The sequence below is a fragment of the Hordeum vulgare genome, chromosome 6H (assembly GCF_904849725.1).
Source record: "Hordeum vulgare subsp. vulgare chromosome 6H, MorexV3_pseudomolecules_assembly, whole genome shotgun sequence".
Classification (NCBI taxonomy): Eukaryota; Viridiplantae; Streptophyta; class Magnoliopsida; order Poales; family Poaceae; genus Hordeum; species Hordeum vulgare.
In genome coordinates, this window is record NC_058523.1 from 3,023,663 (window position 1) to 3,048,109 (window position 24,447).

The following is a 24,447-nucleotide window of genomic DNA, read 5'->3' on the forward strand; positions in this document are numbered from 1 at the left end:
ATACTTCTTTTTATTTCAAATATTTTTCGTACATCGTATATTATTAGCCAATCAAATTCCATTTGTCCTGAATACGGTAGGTGAAGGAGGGGTTGCCCTTGCCACCACGCCTGCAGGTTTGTTGCACTCCTGAAGGCACGTCGGAAGGTCTATGTAACACTCATGCGTAACTTTGCAACAGTAGTCACCAAGGACTGGTTTGTCTATGACACACAACCCATGTAAATTGATCTTATCCTTATCGATGCCATTGATGATTCGACCTATGGTATAACAAACAAACAATGGACATTAGTATGATTTTGGATTGATCAATAACAACCACCACATGGGAAAAATGAATAAAAATAATTTACCATTATGTAATAGAAAAATACCTACTTCAAGAAAAAATATTACATGGTATACTTACTGTAAATACTAAAGATTATTAAAAGTAGAACTAGTTTTAAAATCCCCTGCTTACATTGTGTAGTAGTAGCATGACATATGAGAAGAAGAAGTAGAGCTTGCAGTAGGACTCTTGCACGGATGGGAGTTGGGTACTTGTCCATCTTGATAATACGACGCTATTGGGACACTTGTTTCAAGAGATCTACAAGATGATTTTTACACACTCATATAATCATGTATATATAGAGAGGGATAGAGCCAGAGAGATCCCATCCCATTGTAAAATAGTATAAGGAACAATTTGTATAATAAGCATGCTATTATACCTTTCCATAAATAGGTTTTTTGTACAAATCTTCGTGCTTGATATGGATAAAAATAGATGCCAATTGATAAATACTATCTATTATTAGTTGGATTATCACCATTCCACTTTTAGAAGTTTTTCCAAATTGTACTATTTTTTTTAATCTGCTAAATTATCCGTAGCACGTTTTCAAAATTACAGCTTGGTTCTAATTGATAAGGTAGATTTTCCGAGATGCTACTCATATATTCGTTCTAGCTAGGGACAAGTAACATGGAATCAATTTTAGACGGCTATTCAGGGGTACACACTGACAATGATTAGGCACCCATGCTGGTATAAGTTAGCGAGATGTTTTGTTACCTCTTGGAGAACCCAGAATGAGCTTGGGACAATTAAGTTGTGTAGAGATTAGTCCTTGTTAGATTCGATGGCTGCCGCGCTGATGCGTGGATGGCAGCGAAAGGAAAATCTGAGCAACGCGCAAGATCGATGGTATTTCCTAAGGTGGAAGTAGGTGTTTGACCTTATTCTTTTGAGGAAAGTGATCCGGATCACCAACCAAATATGTGTTGAATTGGATGGTCACTCTTTTTCACTTTGAGATATTAGGTTAAATGGCAAGATGAGATGATGAGGATATGATTAATTTATCTTTGATGCCTCAAGGAATTCTCGACTCACACTAGACAATGCCTCGCAACAACCACTACTGCAAGAAAGCCTAGCAGGGACCCAGGCCAACCCGCCACCGATAAAAGGCTACCAATGGCGGGCACCCAGTCCTAACTAGTGAGTAGCGGGGGACATTAACTAGCACCCAACGCTATTAAAGGATGCACCCGGGCAAGTTTACACCGAAGCAAGATGCACTACTAGCAAATAGTATGCTCTGCCCGACACTGCTAGAGTTTTTTATTATTAAAAAAACTGCAATTTACTATGAGGTACACAGTACATTTCATGCATAGAATTTGCATCCGGTATTATTCATATGTACATACACATAGTATGTATTATTCATATGTACATACACATAGTATGCATCCAGTTCATATCCATTGCTCTGAACACGAATCCAAAAATTGCTAGAAACACTACATAGGTAGAGACTTAAAGCACGCACATGGAGATTACATTACCCTTTCTTTGCAGCCCAGCTAGACAAGGCACAAGTCTACTCTTTTCAGGGAGATCTCTAAACAGAACACAAACAAGCTGAACAAAATAAGCTACAGAACCAATGGACCATATGCATAGTGATGCGGTCTTCATGTAGTGACTGGAGTTGATATCGAAGTCCTGAGGTACTCCCAAACTGCCAGATCTTCTGGTCCTTGGCTTCGAGCCGCTTCTCCACCATGTTCTTCTGTGGTCGGCAACATAAGTGCCATGTGCATACGCATCTCATACTACAAAGTATTCATGTCAATCATAGTCACGGAAATCTAGATAATGATAAAACACAAAATGTTCCCGACCGGGCGGCATCCTTTCTCTATTTCCAGAATATTTCTTCGTCAACTTTTAGGTCATTTGGTGTTCTCGAAATATCCAACTCTTGTATAGCCTTTTTCGATCCAGATTTCCAGTTGCTGGTAATTTCTTTCTTTGTGTAAATCATGCAAAATAAGACAGAAATGGCATTGGGATTGCACATTAAAGTGAAAGAATCATTCAAAACATAATAAATATTAATAGGAAAACATGATGCAAAATGGACGTATCAATACGAGACTCCGAACACTAAACCCAGAAATTTTGATTCGAACATGTTATGAACTTTACCATTGCAGAATTTATAAGGTACTACATTCTGAACACAACCACGGCATTTTTTAATCAATTATCTAACCCGCTGAACATTTTTTGTGACACGGACATCTTTTGTGACAGTAGACATCATCCTAGATAATGGACATGCCTTGTGATGCCGAAACATTGTTGAATTTCACGTGAGAGCGTCACCAAAGTTGTCGAGTGCGCTTCCTAGGGAGGAAAACACTTGGTGATGTATGACCGTCATCAATTATTTGTAACTGAGCAGAGCAGATTTCATAGTGAAATTATCGGAATCTGGTTATGCATGATTCCAATGATCATCCTAGTTACCATCTATCCATGTACTAATGACCACCAAATGTGCAAACCTTCTCGGTTTGGATAGTTGGCAGCAAGATTTTAAAGGACGGATGCTATATCTTTTTTCTCAAAGTTTTTCTTCATCCAATAGAAATGTAATCCTACAAAAGAAATATGTCTAGATGGAAGAAATGTTTTTTATGCAAGAAGCAATTGTACTGTCATGGGAACATTGACACAAATTGTTGAAGATATTTTAGATTGATACGATGAAAATATTGGAAACGTACATGTATTAGTTGCCGTGGAAGCGAATTTTGGAGTCGACATAAATAAATAATTTCTATGCTTTATCTCTACAATATCAAAGCGAATTAACCTTAATAGCTGTACCAAACTCGGTATGTACATAAATTGGACATGATATTCGGCAGTATATTAATTGCTCACATATTTTATGTAGAATATTATTTACGCATTAATTTTATAAACTATGTCAATGTGAATATTTGGAATACTATTTTAATGCATGCTAAACAAGTTGAGCGCTCATGATTGGATCACTCTCGTGTTCATTGAATTGACCTGGTTTGGTGGTCGAGATTAATTGGATCTGCCCCTTTGAGTATTTTTATATTGGTACGTATCAAGATATTGATAGATAGTAAATGCAAGCTTTAGTTTCTTAAAGGAAATATTTATATAATTCAAAACTAATAAATTGTTCCACAATATAGTAAAGTAGGCTTCACAAGTTCTAACCTATTTTCCAGAATTATGTCCTCACATGAGTAATGAAAATTCTGCATGCTCCCAGGTGGTCATTTTCTCATCCAGTGAAAAAGAAGAATAGTATATTGTTAGCCCGAAGATCCCTACTCATTACAGCTGTCCAAAATTAAATTGCAATATGACAAATACAACAAAAACAGAGATACTTCTTTTTATTTCAAATATTTTTCGTACATCGCATATTATTAGCCAATCAAATTCCATTTGTCCTGAATACGGTAGGTGAAGGAGGGGTTGCCCTTGCCACCACGCCTGCAGGTTTGTTGCACTCCTGAAGGCACGTCGGAAGGTCTATGTAACACTCATGCGTAACTTTGCAACAGTAGTCACCAAGGACTGGTTTGTCTATGACACACAACCCATGTAAATTGATCTTATCCTTATCGATGCCATTGATGATTCGACCTATGGTATAACAAACAAACAATGGACATTAGTATGATTTTGGATTGATCAATAACAACCACCACATGGGAAAAATGAATAAAAATAATTTATCGTTATGTAATAGAAAAATACCTACTTCAAGAAAAAATATTACATGGTATACTTACTGTAAATACTAAAGATTATTAAAAGTAGAACTAGTTTTAAAATCCCCTGCTTACATTGTGTAGTAGTAGCATGACATATGAGAAGAAGAAGTAGAGCTTGCAGTAGGACTCTTGCACGGATGGGAGTTGGGTACTTGTCCATCTTGATAATACGACGCTATTGGGACACTTGTTTCAAGAGATCTACAAGATGATTTTTACACACTCATATAATCATGTATATATAGAGAGGGATAGAGCCAGAGAGATCCCATCCCATTGTAAAATAGTATAAGGAACAATTTGTATAATAAGCATGCTATTATACCTTTCCATAAATAGGTTTTTTGTACAAATCTTCGTGCTTGATATGGATAAAAATAGATGCCAATTGATAAATACTATCTATTATTAGTTGGATTATCACCATTCCACTTTTAGAAGTTTTTCCAAATTGTACTATTTTTTTTAATCTGAAAAATTATCCGTAGCACGTTTTCAAAATTACTGCTTGGTTCTAATTGATAAGGTAGATTTTCCGAGATGCTACTCATATATTCGTTCTAGCTAGGGACAAGTAACATGGAATCAATTTTAGACGGCTATTCAGGGGTACACACTGACAATGATTAGTCACCCATGCTGGTATAAGTTAGCGAGATGTTTTGTTACCTCTTGGAGAACCCAGAATGAGCTTGGGACAATTAAGTTGTGTAGAGATTAGTCCTTGTTTGATTCGATGGCTGCCGCGCTGATGCGTGGATGGCAGCGAAAGGAAAATCTGAGCAACGTGCAAGATCGATGGTATTTCCTAAGGTGGAAGTAGGTGTTTGACCTTATTCTTTTGAGGAAAGTGATCCGGATCACCAACCAAATATGTGTTGAATTGGATGGTCACTCTTTTTCACTTTGAGATATTAGGTTAAATGGCAAGATGAGATGATGAGGATATGTTTAATTTATCTTTGATGCCTCAAGGAATTCTCGACTCACAGTAGACAATGCCTCGCAACAACCACTACTGCAAGAATGCCTAGCAGGGACCCAGGCCAACCCGCCACCGATAAAAGGCTACCAATGGCGGTCACCCAGTCCTAACTAGTGAGTAGCGGGGGACATTAACTAGCACCCAACGCTATTAAAGGATGCACCCGGGCAAGTTTACACCGAAGCAAGATGCACCACTAGCAAATAGTATGCTCTGCCCGACACTGCTAGAATTTTTTATTATTAAAAAAACTGCAATTTACTATGAGGTACACAGTACATTTCATGCATAGAATTTGCATCCGGTATTATTCATATGTACATACACATAGTATGTATTATTCATATGTACATACACATAGTATGCATCCAGTTCATATCCATCGCTCTGAACACGAATCCAAAAATTGCTAGAAACACTACATAGGTAGAGACTTAAAGCACGCACATGGAGATTACATTACCCTTTCTTTGCAGCCCAGCTAGACAAGGCACAAGTCTACTCTTTTCAGGGAGATCTCTAAACAGAACACAAACAAGCTGAACAAAATAAGCTACAGAACCAATGGACCATATGCATAGTGATGCGGTCTTCATGTAGTGACTGGAGTTGATATCGAAGTCCTGAGGTACTCCCAAACTGCCAGATCTTCTGGTCCTTGGCTTCGAGCCGCTTCTCCACCATGGTCTTCTGTGGTCGGCAACATAAGTGCCATGTGCATACGCATCTCATACTACAAAGTATTCATGTCAATCATAGTCACGGAAATCTAGATAATGATAAAACACAAAATGTTCCCGACCGGGCGGCATCCTTTCTCTATTTCCAAAATATTTCTTCGTCAACTTTTAGGTCATTTGGTGTTCTCGAAATATCCAACTCTTGTATAGCCTTTTTCGATCCAGATTTCCAGTTGCTGGTAATTTCTTTCTTTGTGAAAATCATGCAAAATAAGACAGAAGTGGCATTGGGATTGCACACTAAAGTGAAAGAATCATTCAAAACATAATAAATATTAATAGGAAAACATGATGCAAAATGGACATATCAATACGAGACTCCGAACACTAAACCCAGAAATTTTGATTCGAACATGTTATGAACTTTACCATTGCAGAATTTATAAGGTACTACATTCTGAACACAACCACGACATTTTTTAATCAATTATCTAACCCGCTGAACATTTTTTGTGACACGGACATCTTTTGTGACACTAGACATCGTCCTAGATAATGGACATGCCTTGTGATGCCGAAACATTGTTGAATTTCACGTGAGAGCATCACCAAAGTTGTCGAGTGCACTTCCTAGGGAGGAAAACACTTGGTGATGTATGACCGTCATCAATTATTTGTAACTGAGCAGAGCAGATTTCATAGTGAAATTATCGGAATCTGGTTATGCATGATTCCAATGATCATCCTAGTTACCATCTATCCATGTACTAATGACCACCAAATGTGCAAACCTTCTCGGTTTGGATAGTTGGCAGCAAGATTTTAAAGGACGGATGCTATATCTTTTTTCTCAAAGTTTTTCTTCATCCAATAGAAATGCAATCCTACAAAAGAAATATGTCTAGATGGAAGAAATGTTTTTTATGCAAGAAGCAATTGTACTGTCATGGGAACATTGACACAAATTGTTGAAGATATTTTAGATTGATACGATGAAAATATTGGAAACGTACATGTATTAGTTGCCGTGGAAGCGAATTTTGGAGTCGACATAAATAAATAATTTCTATGCTTTATCTCTACAATATCAAAGCGAATTAACCTTAATAGCTGTACCAAACTCGGTATGTACATAAATTGGACATGATATTCGGCAGTATATTAATTGCTCACATATTTTATGTAGAATATTATTTACGCATTAATTTTATAAACTATGTCAATGTGAATATTTGGAATAATATTTTAATGCATGCTAAACAAGTTGAGCGCTCATGATTGGATCACTCTCGTGTTCATTGAATTGACCTGGTTTGGTGGTCGAGATTAATTGGATCTGCCCCTTTGAGTATTTTTATATTGGTACGTATCAAGATATTGATAGATAGTAAATGCAAGCTTTAGTTTCTTAAAGGAAATATTTATATAATTCAAAACTAATAAATTGTTCCACAATATAGTAAAGTAGGCTTCACAAGTTCTAACCTATTTTCCAGAATTATGTCCTCACATGAGTAATGAAAATTCTGCATGCTCCCAGGTGGTCATTTTCTCATCCAGTGAAAAAGAAGAATAGTATATTGTTATCCCGAAGATCCCTACTCACTACAGCTGTCCGAAATTAAATTGCAATATGACAAATATAACAAAAACAGAGATACTTCTTTTTATTTCAAATATTTTTCGTACATCGCATATTATTAGCCAATCAAATTCCATTTGTCCTGAATACGGTAGGTGAAGGAGGGGTTGCCCTTGCCACCACGCCTGCAGGTTTGTTGCACTCCTGAAGGCACGTCGGAAGGTCTATGTAACACTCATGCGTAACTTTGCAACAGTAGTCACCAATGACTGGTTTGTCTATGACACACAACCCATGTAAATTGATCTTCTCCTTATCGATGCCATCGATGATTCGACCTATGGTATAACAAACAAACAATGCACATTAGTATGATTTTGGATTGATCAATAACAACCACCACATGGGAAAAATCAATAAAAATAATTTGTCGTTATGTAATAGAAAAATACCTACTTCAAGAAAAAATATTACATGGTATACTTACTGTAAATACTAAAGATTATTAAAAGTAGAACTAGTTTTAAAATCCCCTGCTTACATTGTGTAGTAGTAGCATGACATATGAGAAGAAGAAGTAGAGCTTGCAGTAGGACTCTTGCACGGATGGGAGTTGGGTACTTGTCCATCTTGATAATACGACGCTATTGGGACACTTGTTTCAAGAGATCTACAAGATGATTTTTACACACTCATATAATCATGTATATATAGAGAGGGATAGAGCCAGAGAGATCCCATCCCATTGTAAAATAGTATAAGGAACAATTTGTATAATAAGCATGCTATTATACCTTTCCATAAATAGGTTTTTTGTACAAATCTTCGTGCTTGATATGGATAAAAATAGATGCCAATTGATAAATACTATCTATTATTAGTTGGATTATCACCATTCCACTTTTAGAAGTTTTTCCAAATTGTACTATTTTTTTTAATCTGCTAAATTATCCGTAGCACGTTTTCAAAATTACAGCTTGGTTCTAATTGATAAGGTAGATTTTCCGAGATGCTACTCATATATTCGTTCTAGCTAGGGACAAGTAACATGGAATCAATTTTAGACGGCTATTCAGGGGTACACACTGACAATGATTAGGCACCCATGCTGGTATAAGTTAGCGAGATGTTTTGTTACCTCTTGGAGAACCCAGAATGAGCTTGGGACAATTAAGTTGTGTAGAGATTAGTCCTTGTTAGATTCGATGGCTGCCGCGCTGATGCGTGGATGGCAGCGAAAGGAAAATCTGAGCAACGCGCAAGATCGATGGTATTTCCTAAGGTGGAAGTAGGTGTTTGACCTTATTCTTTTGAGGAAAGTGATCCGGATCACCAACCAAATATGTGTTGAATTGGATGGTCACTCTTTTTCACTTTGAGATATTAGGTTAAATGGCAAGATGAGATGATGAGGATATGATTAATTTATCTTTGATGCCTCAAGGAATTCTCGACTCACACTAGACAATGCCTCGCAACAACCACTACTGCAAGAAAGCCTAGCAGGGACCCAGGCCAACCCGCCACCGATAAAAGGCTACCAATGGCGGGCACCCAGTCCTAACTAGTGAGTAGCGGGGGACATTAACTAGCACCCAACGCTATTAAAGGATGCACCCGGGCAAGTTTACACCGAAGCAAGATGCACTACTAGCAAATAGTATGCTCTGCCCGACACTGCTAGAGTTTTTTATTATTAAAAAAACTGCAATTTACTATGAGGTACACAGTACATTTCATGCATAGAATTTGCATCCGGTATTATTCATATGTACATACACATAGTATGTATTATTCATATGTACATACACATAGTATGCATCCAGTTCATATCCATTGCTCTGAACACGAATCCAAAAATTGCTAGAAACACTACATAGGTAGAGACTTAAAGCACGCACATGGAGATTACATTACCCTTTCTTTGCAGCCCAGCTAGACAAGGCACAAGTCTACTCTTTTCAGGGAGATCTCTAAACAGAACACAAACAAGCTGAACAAAATAAGCTACAGAACCAATGGACCATATGCATAGTGATGCGGTCTTCATGTAGTGACTGGAGTTGATATCGAAGTCCTGAGGTACTCCCAAACTGCCAGATCTTCTGGTCCTTGGCTTCGAGCCGCTTCTCCACCATGTTCTTCTGTGGTCGGCAACATAAGTGCCATGTGCATACGCATCTCATACTACAAAGTATTCATGTCAATCATAGTCACGGAAATCTAGATAATGATAAAACACAAAATGTTCCCGACCGGGCGGCATCCTTTCTCTATTTCCAGAATATTTCTTCGTCAACTTTTAGGTCATTTGGTGTTCTCGAAATATCCAACTCTTGTATAGCCTTTTTCGATCCAGATTTCCAGTTGCTGGTAATTTCTTTCTTTGTGTAAATCATGCAAAATAAGACAGAAATGGCATTGGGATTGCACACTAAAGTGAAAGAATCATTCAAAACATAATAAATATTAATAGGAAAACATGATGCAAAATGGACGTATCAATACGAGACTCCGAACACTAAACCCAGAAATTTTGATTCGAACATGTTATGAACTTTACCATTGCAGAATTTATAAGGTACTACATTCTGAACACAACCACGGCATTTTTTAATCAATTATCTAACCCGCTGAACATTTTTTGTGACACGGACATCTTTTGTGACAGTAGACATCATCCTAGATAATGGACATGCCTTGTGATGCCGAAACATTGTTGAATTTCACGTGAGAGCGTCACCAAAGTTGTCGAGTGCGCTTCCTAGGGAGGAAAACACTTGGTGATGTATGACCGTCATCAATTATTTGTAACTGAGCAGAGCAGATTTCATAGTGAAATTATCGGAATCTGGTTATGCATGATTCCAATGATCATCCTAGTTACCATCTATCCATGTACTAATGACCACCAAATGTGCAAACCTTCTCGGTTTGGATAGTTGGCAGCAAGATTTTAAAGGACGGATGCTATATCTTTTTTCTCAAAGTTTTTCTTCATCCAATAGAAATGTAATCCTACAAAAGAAATATGTCTAGATGGAAGAAATGTTTTTTATGCAAGAAGCAATTGTACTGTCATGGGAACATTGACACAAATTGTTGAAGATATTTTAGATTGATACGATGAAAATATTGGAAACGTACATGTATTAGTTGCCGTGGAAGCGAATTTTGGAGTCGACATAAATAAATAATTTCTATGCTTTATCTCTACAATATCAAAGCGAATTAACCTTAATAGCTGTACCAAACTCGGTATGTACATAAATTGGACATGATATTCGGCAGTATAGTAATTGCTCACATATTTTATGTAGAATATTATTTACGCATTAATTTTATAAACTATGTCAATGTGAATATTTGGAATACTATTTTAATGCATGCTAAACAAGTTGAGCGCTCATGATTGGATCACTCTCGTGTTCATTGAATTGACCTGGTTTGGTGGTCGAGATTAATTGGATCTGCCCCTTTGAGTATTTTTATATTGGTACGTATCAAGATATTGATAGATAGTAAATGCAAGCTTTAGTTTCTTAAAGGAAATATTTATATAATTCAAAACTAATAAATTGTTCCACAATATAGTAAAGTAGGCTTCACAAGTTCTAACCTATTTTCCAGAATTATGTCCTCACATGAGTAATGAAAATTCTGCATGCTCCCAGGTGGTCATTTTCTCATCCAGTGAAAAAGAAGAATAGTATATTGTTAGCCCGAAGATCCCTACTCATTACAGCTGTCCAAAATTAAATTGCAATATGACAAATACAACAAAAACAGAGATACTTCTTTTTATTTCAAATATTTTTCGTACATCGCATATTATTAGCCAATCAAATTCCATTTGTCCTGAATACGGTAGGTGAAGGAGGGGTTGCCCTTGCCACCACGCCTGCAGGTTTGTTGCACTCCTGAAGGCACGTCGGAAGGTCTATGTAACACTCATGCGTAACTTTGCAACAGTAGTCACCAAGGACTGGTTTGTCTATGACACACAACCCATGTAAATTGATCTTATCCTTATCGATGCCATTGATGATTCGACCTATGGTATAACAAACAAACAATGGACATTAGTATGATTTTGGATTGATCAATAACAACCACCACATGGGAAAAATGAATAAAAATAATTTATCGTTATGTAATAGAAAAATACCTACTTCAAGAAAAAATATTACATGGTATACTTACTGTAAATACTAAAGATTATTAAAAGTAGAACTAGTTTTAAAATCCCCTGCTTACATTGTGTAGTAGTAGCATGACATATGAGAAGAAGAAGTAGAGCTTGCAGTAGGACTCTTGCACGGATGGGAGTTGGGTACTTGTCCATCTTGATAATACGACGCTATTGGGACACTTGTTTCAAGAGATCTACAAGATGATTTTTACACACTCATATAATCATGTATATATAGAGAGGGATAGAGCCAGAGAGATCCCATCCCATTGTAAAATAGTATAAGGAACAATTTGTATAATAAGCATGCTATTATACCTTTCCATAAATAGGTTTTTTGTACAAATCTTCGTGCTTGATATGGATAAAAATAGATGCCAATTGATAAATACTATCTATTATTAGTTGGATTATCACCATTCCACTTTTAGAAGTTTTTCCAAATTGTACTATTTTTTTTAATCTGAAAAATTATCCGTAGCACGTTTTCAAAATTACTGCTTGGTTCTAATTGATAAGGTAGATTTTCCGAGATGCTACTCATATATTCGTTCTAGCTAGGGACAAGTAACATGGAATCAATTTTAGACGGCTATTCAGGGGTACACACTGACAATGATTAGTCACCCATGCTGGTATAAGTTAGCGAGATGTTTTGTTACCTCTTGGAGAACCCAGAATGAGCTTGGGACAATTAAGTTGTGTAGAGATTAGTCCTTGTTTGATTCGATGGCTGCCGCGCTGATGCGTGGATGGCAGCGAAAGGAAAATCTGAGCAACGTGCAAGATCGATGGTATTTCCTAAGGTGGAAGTAGGTGTTTGACCTTATTCTTTTGAGGAAAGTGATCCGGATCACCAACCAAATATGTGTTGAATTGGATGGTCACTCTTTTTCACTTTGAGATATTAGGTTAAATGGCAAGATGAGATGATGAGGATATGTTTAATTTATCTTTGATGCCTCAAGGAATTCTCGACTCACAGTAGACAATGCCTCGCAACAACCACTACTGCAAGAATGCCTAGCAGGGACCCAGGCCAACCCGCCACCGATAAAAGGCTACCAATGGCGGTCACCCAGTCCTAACTAGTGAGTAGCGGGGGACATTAACTAGCACCCAACGCTATTAAAGGATGCACCCGGGCAAGTTTACACCGAAGCAAGATGCACCACTAGCAAATAGTATGCTCTGCCCGACACTGCTAGAATTTTTTATTATTAAAAAAACTGCAATTTACTATGAGGTACACAGTACATTTCATGCATAGAATTTGCATCCGGTATTATTCATATGTACATACACATAGTATGTATTATTCATATGTACATACACATAGTATGCATCCAGTTCATATCCATCGCTCTGAACACGAATCCAAAAATTGCTAGAAACACTACATAGGTAGAGACTTAAAGCACGCACATGGAGATTACATTACCCTTTCTTTGCAGCCCAGCTAGACAAGGCACAAGTCTACTCTTTTCAGGGAGATCTCTAAACAGAACACAAACAAGCTGAACAAAATAAGCTACAGAACCAATGGACCATATGCATAGTGATGCGGTCTTCATGTAGTGACTGGAGTTGATATCGAAGTCCTGAGGTACTCCCAAACTGCCAGATCTTCTGGTCCTTGGCTTCGAGCCGCTTCTCCACCATGGTCTTCTGTGGTCGGCAACATAAGTGCCATGTGCATACGCATCTCATACTACAAAGTATTCATGTCAATCATAGTCACGGAAATCTAGATAATGATAAAACACAAAATGTTCCCGACCGGGCGGCATCCTTTCTCTATTTCCAGAATATTTCTTCGTCAACTTTTAGGTCATTTGGTGTTCTCGAAATATCCAACTCTTGTATAGCCTTTTTCGATCCAGATTTCCAGTTGCTGGTAATTTCTTTCTTTGTGTAAATCATGCAAAATAAGACAGAAGTGGCATTGGGATTGCACACTAAAGTGAAAGAATCATTCAAAACATAATAAATATTAATAGGAAAACATGATGCAAAATGGACATATCAATACGAGACTCCGAACACTAAACCCAGAAATTTTGATTCGAACATGTTATGAACTTTACCATTGCAGAATTTATAAGGTACTACATTCTGAACACAACCACGACATTTTTTAATCAATTATCTAACCCGCTGAACATTTTTTGTGACACGGACATCTTTTGTGACACTAGACATCGTCCTAGATAATGGACATGCCTTGTGATGCCGAAACATTGTTGAATTTCACGTGAGAGCGTCACCAAAGTTGTCGAGTGCACTTCCTAGGGAGGAAAACACTTGGTGATGTATGACCGTCATCAATTATTTGTAACTGAGCAGAGCAGATTTCATAGTGAAATTATCGGAATCTGGTTATGCATGATTCCAATGATCATCCTAGTTACCATCTATCCATGTACTAATGACCACCAAATGTGCAAACCTTCTCGGTTTGGATAGTTGGCAGCAAGATTTTAAAGGACGGATGCTATATCTTTTTTCTCAAAGTTTTTCTTCATCCAATAGAAATGTAATCCTACAAAAGAAATATGTCTAGATGGAAGAAATGTTTTTTATGCAAGAAGCAATTGTACTGTCATGGGAACATTGACACAAATTGTTGAAGATATTTTAGATTGATACGATGAAAATATTGGAAACGTACATGTATTAGTTGCCGTGGAAGCGAATTTTGGAGTCGACATAAATAAATAATTTCTATGCTTTATCTCTACAATATCAAAGCGAATTAACCTTAATAGCTGTACCAAACTCGGTATGTACATAAATTGGACATGATATTCGGCAGTATATTAATTGCTCACATATTTTATGTAGAATATTATTTACGCATTAATTTTATAAACTATGTCAATGTGAATATTTGGAATAATATTTTAATGCATGCTAAACAAGTTGAGCGCTCATGATTGGATCACTCTCGTGTTCATTGAATTGACCTGGTTTGGTGGTCGAGATTAATTGGATCTGCCCCTTTGAGTATTTTTATATTGGTACGTATCAAGATATTGATAGATAGTAAATGCAAGCTTTAGTTTCTTAAAGGAAATATTTATATAATTCAAAACTAATAAATTGTTCCACAATATAGTAAAGTAGGCTTCACAAGTTCTAACCTATTTTCCAGAATTATGTCCTCACATGAGTAATGAAAATTCTGCATGCTCCCAGGTGGTCATTTTCTCATCCAGTGAAAAAGAAGAATAGTATATTGTTAGCCCGAAGATCCCTACTCATTACAGCTGTCCAAAATTAAATTGCAATATGACAAATATAAAAAAAACAGAGATACTTCTTTTTATTTCAAATATTTTTCGTACATCGCATATTATTATCCAATCAAATTCCATTTGTCCTGAATACGGTAGGTGAAGGAGGGGTTGCCCTCGCCACCACGCCTGCAGGTTTGTTGCACTCCTGAAGGCACGTCGGAAGGTCTATGTAACACTCATGCGTAACTTTGCAACAATAGTCACCAAGGACTGGTTTGTCTATGACACACAACCCATGTTAATTGATCTTATCCTTATCGATGCCATTGATGATTCGACCTATGGTATAACAAACAAACAATGGACATTAGCATGATTTTGGATTGATCAATAACGACCACCACATGGGAAAAATGAATAAAAATAATTTGTTGTTATGTAATAGAAAAATACCTACTTCAAGAAAAAATATTACATGGTATACTTACTGTAAATACTAAAGATTATTAAAAGTAGAACTAGTTTTAAAATCCCCTGCTTACATTGTGTAGTAGTAGCATGACATATGAGAAGAAGAAGTAGAGCTTGCAGTAGGACTCTTGCACGGATGGGAGGTTGGTACTTGTCCATCTTGATAATACGACGCTATTGGGACACTTGTTTCAAGAGATCTACAAGATGATTTTTACACACTCATATAATCATGTATATATAGAGAGGGATAGAGCCAGAGAGATCCCATCCCATTGTAAAATAGTATAAGGAACAATTTGTACAATAAGCATGCTATTATACCTTTCCATAAATAGGTTTTTTGTACAAATCTTCGTGCTTGATATGGATAAAAATAGATGCCAATTGATAAATACTATCTATTATTAGTTGGATTATCACCATTCCACTTTTAGAAGTTTTTCCAAATTGTACTATTTTTTTTAATCTGAAAAATTATCCGTAGCACGTTTTCAAAATTACAGCTTGGTTCTAATTGATAAGGTAGATTTTCCGAGATGCTACTCATATATTCGTTCTAGCTAGGGACAAGTAACATGGAATCAATTTTAGACGGCTATTCAGGGGTCCACACTGACAATGATTAGTCACCCATGCTGGTATAAGTTAGCGAGATGTTTTGTTACCTCTTGGAGAACCCAGAATGAGCTTGGGACAATTAAGTTGTGTAGAGATTAGTCCTTGTTAGATTCGATGGCTGCCGCGCTGATGCGTGGATGGCAGCGAAAGGAAAATCTGAGCAACGTGGAAGATCGATGGTATTTCCTAAGGTGGAAGTAGGTGTTTGACCTTATTCTTTTGAGGAAAGTGATCCGGATCACCAACCAAATATGTGTTGAATTGGATGGTCACTCTTTTTCACTTTGAGATATTAGGTTAAATGGCAAGATGAGATGATGAGGATATGATTAATTTATCTTTGATGCCTCAAGGAATTCTCGACTCACACTAGACAATGCGTCGCAACAACCACTACTGCAAGAATGCCTAGCAGGGACCCAGGCCAACCCGCCACCGATAAAAGGCTACCAATGGCGGGCACCCAGTCCTAACTAGTGAGTAGCGGGGGACATTAACTAGCACCCAACGCTATTAAAGGATGCACCCGGGCAAGTTTACACCGAAGCAAGATGCACCACTAGCAAATAGTATGCTCTGCCCGACACTGCTAGAATTTTTTTTATTAAAAAAACTGCAATTTACTATGAGGTACACAGTACATTTCATGCATAGAATTTGCATCCGGTATTATTCATATGTACATACATATAGTATGTATTATTCATATGTACATACACATAGTATGCATCCAGTTCATATCCATCGCTCTGAACACGAATCCAAAAATTGCTAGAAACACTACATAGGTAGAGACTTAAAGCACGCACATGGAGATTACATTACCCTTTCTTTGCAGCCCAGCTAGACAAGGCACAAGTCTACTCTTTTCAGGGAGATCTCTAAACAGAACACAAACAAGCTGAACAAAATAAGCTACAGAACCAATGGACCATATGCATAGTGATGCGGTCTTCATGTAGTGACTGGAGTTGATATCGAAGTCCTGAGGTACTCCCAAACTGCCAGATCTTCTGGTCCTTGGCTTCGAGCCGCTTCTCCACCATGGTCTTCTGTGGTCGGCAACATAAGTGCCATGTGCATACGCATCTCATACTACAAAGTATTCATGTCAATCATAGTCACGGAAATCTAGATAATGATAAAACACAAAATGTTCCCGACCGGGCGGCATCCTTTCTCTATTTCCAGAATATTTCTTCGTCAACTTTTAGGTCATTTGGTGTTCTCGAAATATCCAACTCTTGTATAGCCTTTTTCGATCCAGATTTCCAGTTGCTGGTAATTTCTTTCTTTGTGTAAATCATGCAAAATAAGACAGAAATGGCATTGGGATTGCACACTAAAGTGAAAGAATCATTCAAAACATAATAAATATTAATAGGAAAACATGATGCAAAATGGACGTATCAATACGAGACTCCGAACACTAAACCCAGAAATTTTGATTCGAACATGTTATGAACTTTACCATTGCAAAATTTATAAGGTACTACATTCTGAACACAACCACGGCATTTTTTAATCAATTATCTAACCCGCTGAACATTTTTTGTGACACGGACATCTTTTGTGACACTAGACATCGTCCTAGATAATGGACATGCCTTGTGATGCCGAAACATTGTTGAATTTCACGTGAGAGCGTCACCAAAGTTGTCGAGTGCACTTCCTAGGGAGGAAAACACTTGGTGATGTATGACCGTCATCAATTATTTGTAACTGAGCAGAGCAGATTTCATAGTGAAATTATCGGAATCTGGTTATGCATGATTCCAATGATCATCCTAGTTACCATCTATCCATGTACTAATGACCACCAAATGTGCAAACCTTCTCGGTTTGGATAGTTGGCAGCAAGATTTTAAAGGACGGATGCTATATCTTTTTTCTCAAAGTTTTTCTTCATCCAATAGAAATGTAATCCTACAAAAGAAATATGTCTAGATTGAAGAAATGTTTTTTATGCAAGAAGCAATTGTACTGTCATGGGAACATTGACACAAGTTGTTGAAGATATTTTAGATTGATACGATGAAAATATTGGAAACGTACATGTATTAGTTGCCGTGGAAGCGAATTTTGGAGTCGACATAAATAAATAATTTCTATGCTTTATCTCTACAATATCAAAGCGAATTAACCTTAATAGCTGTACCAAACTCGGTATGTACATAAATTGGACATGATATTCGGCAGTATATTAATTGCTCACATATTTTATGTAGAATATTATTTACGCATTAATTTTATAAACTATGTCAATGTGAATATTTGGAATAATATTTTAATGCATGCTAAACAAGTTGAGCGCTCATGATTGGATCACTCTCGTGTTCATTGAATTGACCTGGTTTGGTGGTCGAGATTAATTGGATCTGCCCCTTTGAGTATTTTTATATTGGTACGTATCAAGATATTGATAGATAGTACATGCAAGCTTTAGTTTCTTAAAGGAAATATTTATATAATTCAAAACTAATAAATTGTTCCACAATATAGTAAAGTAGGCTTCACAAGTTCTAACCTATTTTCCAGAATTATGTCCTCACATGAGTAATGAAAATTCTGCATGCTCCCAGGTGGTCATTTTCTCATCCAGTGAAAAAGAAGAATAGTATATTGTTAGCCCGAAGATCCCTACTCATTACAGCTGTCCAAAATTAAATTGCAATATGACAAATATAACAAAAACAGAGATACTTCTTTTTATTTCAAATATTTTTCGTACATCGCATATTATTATCCAATCAAATTCCATTTGTCCTGAATACGGTAGGTGAAGGAGGGGTTGCCCTCGCCACCACGCCTGCAGGTTTGTTGCACTCCTGAAGGCACGTCGGAAGGTCTATGTAACACTCATGCGTAACTTTGCAACAGTAGTCACCAAGGACTGGTTTGTCTATGACACACAACCCATGTAAATTGATCTTATCCTTATCGATGCCATTGATGATTCGACCTATGGTATAACAAACAAACAATGGACATTAGCATGATTTTGGATTGATCAATAACGACCACCACATGGGAAAAATGAATAAAAATAATTTGTCGTTATGTAATAGAAAAATACCTACTTCAAGAAAAAATATTACATGGTATACTTACTGTAAATACTAAAGATTATTAAAAGTAGAACTAGTTTTAAAATCCCCTGCTTACATTGTGTAGTAGTAGCATGACATATGAGAAGAAGAAGTAGAGCTTGCAGTAGGACTCTTGCACGGATGGGAGGTTGGTACTTGTCCATCTTGATAATACGACGCTATTGGGACACTTGTTTCAAGAGATCTACAAGATGATTTTTACACACTCATATAATCATGTATATATAGAGAGGGATAGAGCCAGAGAGATCCCATCCCATTGTAAAATAGTATAAGGAACAATTTGTACAATAAGCATGCTATTATACCTTTCCATAAATAGGTTTTTTGTACAAATCTTCGTGCTTGATATGGATAAAAATAGATGCCAATTGATAAATACTATCTATTATTAGTTGGATTATCACCATTCCACTTTTAGAAGTTTTTCCAAATTGTACTATTTTTTTTAATCTGAAAAATTATCCGTAGCACGTTTTCAAAATTACAGCTTGGTTCTAATTGATAAGGTAGATTTTCCGAGATGCTACTCATATATTCGTTCTAGCTAGGGACAAGTAACATGGAATCAATTTTAGACGGCTATTCAGGGGTCCACACTGACAATGATTAGTCACCCATGCTGGTATAAGTTAGCGAGATGTTTTGTTACCTCTTGGAGAACCCAGAATGAGCTTGGGACAATTAAGTTGTGTAGAGATTAGTCCTTGTTAGATTCGATGGCTGCCGCGCTGATGCGTGGATGGCAGCGAAAGGAAAATCTGAGCAACGTGGAAGATCGATGGTATTTCCTAAGGTGGATGTAGGTGTTTGACCTTATTCTTTTGAGGAAAGTGATCCGGATCACCAACCAAATATGTGTTGAATTGGATGGTCACTCTTTTTCACTTTGAGATATTAGGTTAAATGGCAAGATGAGATGATGAGGATATGATTAATTTATCTTTGATGCCTCAAGGAATTCTCGACTCACACTAGACAATGCGTCGCAACAACCACTACTGCAAGAATGCCTAGCAGGGACCCAGGCCAACCCGCCACCGATAAAAGGCTACCAATGGCGGGCACCCAGTCCTAACTAGTGAGTAGCGGGGGACATTAACTAGCACCCAACGCTATTAAAGGATGCACCCGGGCAAGTTTACACCGAAGCAAGATGCACCACTAGCAAATAGTATGCTCTGCCCGACACTGCTAGAATTTTTTTTATTAAAAAAACTGCAATTTACTATGAGGTACACAGTACATTTCATGCATAGAATTTGCATCCGGTATTATTCATATGTACATACATATAGTATGTATTATTCATATGTACATACACATAGTATGCATCCAGTTCATATCCATCGCTCTGAACACGAATCCAAAAATTGCTAGAAACACTACATAGGTAGAGACTTAAAGCACGCACATGGAGATTACATTACCCTTTCTTTGCAGCCCAGCTAGAGAAGGCACAATTCTACTCTTTTCAGGGAGATCTCTAAACAGAACACAAACAAGCTGAACAAAATAAGCTACAGAACCAATGGACCATATGCATAGTGATGCGGTCTTCATGTAGTGACTGGAGTTGATATCAAAGTCCTGAGGTACTCCCAAACTGCCAGATCTTCTGGTCCTTGGCTTCGAGCCGCTTCTCCACCATGGTCTTCTGTGGTCGGCAACATAAGTGCCATGTGCATACGCATCTCATACTACAAAGTATTCATGTAAATCATAGTCACGGAAATCTAGATAATGATAAAACACAAAATGTTCCCGACCGGGCGGCATCCTTTCTCTATTTCCAGAATATTTCTTCGTCAACTTTTAGGTCATTTGGTGTTCTCGAAATATCCAACTCTTGTATAGCCTTTTTCGATCCAGATTTCCAGTTGCTGGTAATTTCTTTCTTTGTGTAAATCATGCAAAATAAGACAGAAATGGCATTGGGATTGCACACTAAAGTGAAAGAATCATTCAAAACATAATAAATATTAATAAGAAAACATGATGCAAAATGGACGTATCAATACGAGACTCCGAACACTAAACCCAGAAATTTTGATTCGAACATGTTATGAACTTTACCATTGCAGAATTTATAAGGTACTACATTCTGAACACAACCACGGCATTTTTTAATCAATTATCTAACCCGCTGAACATTTTTTGTGACACGGACATCTTTTGTGACACTAGACATCGTCCTAGATAATGGACATGCCTTGTGATGCCGAAACATTGTTGAATTTCACGTGAGAGCGTCACCAAAGTTGTCGAGTGCGCTTCCTAGGGAGGAAAACACTTGGTGATGTATGACCGTCATCAAATATTTGTAACTGAGCAGAGCAGATTTTATAGTGAAATTATCGGAATCTGGTTATGCATGATTCCAATGATCATCCTAGTTACCATCTATCCATGTACTAATGACCACCAAATGTGCAAACCTTCTCAGTTTGGATAGTTGGCAGCAAGATTTTCAAGGATGGATGCTATATCTTTTTTCTCAAAGTTTTTCTTCATCCAATAGAAATGTAATCCTACAAAAGAAATATGTCTAGATGGAAGAAATGTTTTTTATGCAAGAAGCAATTGTACTGTCACGGGAACATTGACACAAATTGTTGAAGATATTTTAGATTGATACGATGAAAATATTGGAAACGTACATGTATTTGTTTCCGTGGAAGCCAATTTTGGAGTCGACATAAATAAATAATTTCTATGCTTTATCTCTACAATATCAAAGCGAATTAACCTTAATAGTTGTACCAAACTCGGTATGTACATAAATTGGACATGATATTCGGCAGTATATTAATTGCTCACATATTTTATGTACAACATTATTTATGCATTAATTTTATAAACTATGTCAATGTGAATATTTGGAATAATATTTTAATGCATGCTAAACAAGTTGAGCGCTCATGATCGGATCACTCTCGTGTTCATTGAATTGACCTGGTTTGGTGGTCGAGATTAATTGGATCTGCCCCTTTGAGTATTTTTATATTGGTACGTATCAAGATATTGATAGATAGTACATGCAAGCTTTAGTTTCTTAAAGGAAATATTTATATAATTCAAAACTAATAAATGCTTCCACAATATAGTAAAGTAGGCTTCACAATTTCTAACCTATTTTCAAGAATTATGTCCTCACATGAGTAATGAAAATTCTGCATGCTCCCAGGTGGTCATTTTCTCATCCAGTGAAAAAGAAGAATAGTATATTGTTATCCCGAAGATCCCTACTCACTACAGCTGCCGAAAATTAAATTGCAATATGAAAAATATAACAAAAACAGAGATACTTCTTTTTATTTCAAATATTTTTCATACATTGCATATTATTATCCAATCAAATTCCATTTGTCCCGAATACGGTAGGTGAAGGAGGGGTTGCCCTCGCTACCACGCCTGCAGGTTTGTTGCACTCCTGAAGGCACGTCGGAAGGTCTATGTAACACTCATGCATAACTTTGCAACAGTAGTCACCAAGGACTGGTTTGTCTATGACACACAACCCATGTAAATTGATCTTATCATTATCGATGCCATTGATGATTCGACCTATGGTATAACAAACAAACAATGGACATTAGTATGATTTTGGATTGATCAATAACAACCACCACATGGGAAAAATGAATAAAATAATTTGTCGTTATGTAATAGAAAAATACCTACTTCAAGAAAAAATATTACATGGTATACTTACTGTAAATACTAAAGATTATTAAAAGTAGAACTAACTATTTAAAATCCCCTGCTTACATTGTGTAGTAGTAGCATGACATATGAGAAGAAGAAGTAGAGCTTCCAGTAGGACTCTTGCACGGATGGGAGTTGGGTACTTGTCCATCTTGATAATACGATGCTATTGGGACACTTGTTTCAAGAGATCTATAAGATGATTTTTACACACTCATATAATCATGTATATATAGAGAGGGATAGAGCCAGAGAGATCCCATCCCATTGTAAAATAGTATAAGGAACAATTTGTATAATAAGCATGCTATTATACCTTTCCATAAATAGGTTTTTTGTACAAATCTTCGTGCTTGATATGGATAAAAATAGATGCCAATCGATAACTACTATCTATTATTAGTTGGATTATCACCATTCCACTTTTAGAAGTTTTTCCAAATTGTACTATTTTTTTAATCTAAAAAATTATCCGTAGCATGTTTTCAAAATTACAGCTTGGTTCTAGTTGATAAGGTAGATTTTCCGAGATGCTACTCATATATTCGTTCTAGCTAGGGACAAGTAACATGGAATCAATTTGAGACGGCTATTCAGGGGTCCACACTGACAATGATTAGTCACCCATGCTGGTATAAGTTAGCGAGATGTTTTGTTACCTCTTGGAGAACCCAGAATGAGCTTGGGACAATTAAGTTGTGTAGAGATTAGTCCTTGTTAGATTCGATGGCTGTCGCGCTGATGTGTGGATGGCAGCGAAAGGAAAATCTGAGCAACGTGCAAGATTGATGGTATTACCTAAGGTGGAAGTAGGTGTTTGACCTTATTCTTTTCAGGAAAGTGATCTGGATCACCAATCAAATATGTGTTGAATTGGATGGTCACAATTTTTCACTTTGACATATTAGGTTAAATGGCAAGATGAGATGATGAGGGTATGATTAATTTATCTTTGATGCCTCAAGGAATTCTCGACTCACACTAGACAATGCCTCGCAACAACCACTACTGCAAGAAAGCCTAGCAGGGACCCAGGCCAACCCGCCACTGATAAAAGGCTACCAATGGCGGGCACCCAGTGCTAACTAGTGAATAGCGGGGGACATTAACTAGCACCCAACGCTATTAAAGGATGCACCGGGGCAAGTTTACACCGAAGCAAGATGCACCACTAGCAAATATTATGCTCTGCCCGACACTGCTAGAAATTTTTTAATTAAAAAAACTGCAAATGTACTATGATGTACATAGTACATTTCATGCATAGAATTTGCATCCGGTATTATTCATATGTACATACACATAGTATGCATCCAGTTCATATCCATCGCTCTGAACACGAATCCAAAAATTGCTAGAAACACTACATAGGTAGAGACTTATAGCACGCACATGGAGATTAAATTACCCTTTCTTTGTAGCCCAGCTAGAGAAGGCACAAGTCTACTCTTTTCAGGCAGATCTCTAAACAGAACACAACAAGCTGAACAAAATAAGCTATAGAACCAATGGACCATATGCATAGTGATGCGGTCTTCATGTAGTGATTGGAGTTGATATCGAAGTCCTGAGGTACTCCCAAACTGCCAGATCTTCTGGTCCTTGGATTCGAGCCGCTTCTCCACCATGGTCTTCTATGGTCGGCAACATCAGTGCCATGTGCATACGTATCTCATACTAGAAAGTATTCAAGTCAATCATAGTGAAGGAGATCTAGATAATGATAAAACACAAAATGTTCCCGACCGG

The 24,447-nt window shown here is 37.1% G+C and overlaps 7 long non-coding RNA genes across 7 annotated transcripts; all 7 read right to left on the minus strand.

The window, feature by feature from the left end:
• Window positions 1-202: 202 nt before the first annotated feature.
• Window positions 203-673, minus strand: LOC123404026. Its single transcript, XR_006611617.1, has 2 exons — window positions 467-673; window positions 203-263 (listed from the first exon to the last, which is right to left on the minus strand). It is a non-coding gene; the product is annotated as an uncharacterized LOC123404026 (long non-coding RNA).
• A 3,034-nt stretch (window positions 674-3,707) lies between these two features.
• LOC123403491 lies at window positions 3,708-4,389 on the minus strand. Its single transcript, XR_006611483.1, has 2 exons — window positions 4,183-4,389; window positions 3,708-3,979 (listed from the first exon to the last, which is right to left on the minus strand). It is a non-coding gene; the product is annotated as an uncharacterized LOC123403491 (long non-coding RNA).
• A 3,027-nt stretch (window positions 4,390-7,416) lies between these two features.
• On the minus strand, window positions 7,417-8,105 carry LOC123403492. Its single transcript, XR_006611484.1, has 2 exons — window positions 7,899-8,105; window positions 7,417-7,695 (listed from the first exon to the last, which is right to left on the minus strand). It is a non-coding gene; the product is annotated as an uncharacterized LOC123403492 (long non-coding RNA).
• Window positions 8,106-11,139: 3,034 nt separating this feature from the next.
• LOC123403948 lies at window positions 11,140-11,821 on the minus strand. The gene is made up of 2 exons (XR_006611597.1): window positions 11,615-11,821; window positions 11,140-11,411 (listed from the first exon to the last, which is right to left on the minus strand). It is a non-coding gene; the product is annotated as an uncharacterized LOC123403948 (long non-coding RNA).
• Window positions 11,822-14,855: 3,034 nt separating this feature from the next.
• LOC123404066 lies at window positions 14,856-15,537 on the minus strand. The gene is made up of 2 exons (XR_006611620.1): window positions 15,331-15,537; window positions 14,856-15,127 (listed from the first exon to the last, which is right to left on the minus strand). It is a non-coding gene; the product is annotated as an uncharacterized LOC123404066 (long non-coding RNA).
• A 3,028-nt stretch (window positions 15,538-18,565) lies between these two features.
• Window positions 18,566-19,252, minus strand: LOC123403621. Its single transcript, XR_006611517.1, has 2 exons — window positions 19,046-19,252; window positions 18,566-18,842 (listed from the first exon to the last, which is right to left on the minus strand). It is a non-coding gene; the product is annotated as an uncharacterized LOC123403621 (long non-coding RNA).
• A 2,825-nt stretch (window positions 19,253-22,077) lies between these two features.
• On the minus strand, window positions 22,078-22,927 carry LOC123404778. Its single transcript, XR_006611906.1, has 2 exons — window positions 22,762-22,927; window positions 22,078-22,557 (listed from the first exon to the last, which is right to left on the minus strand). It is a non-coding gene; the product is annotated as an uncharacterized LOC123404778 (long non-coding RNA).
• Between the last annotated feature and the right edge of the window lie 1,520 nt (window positions 22,928-24,447).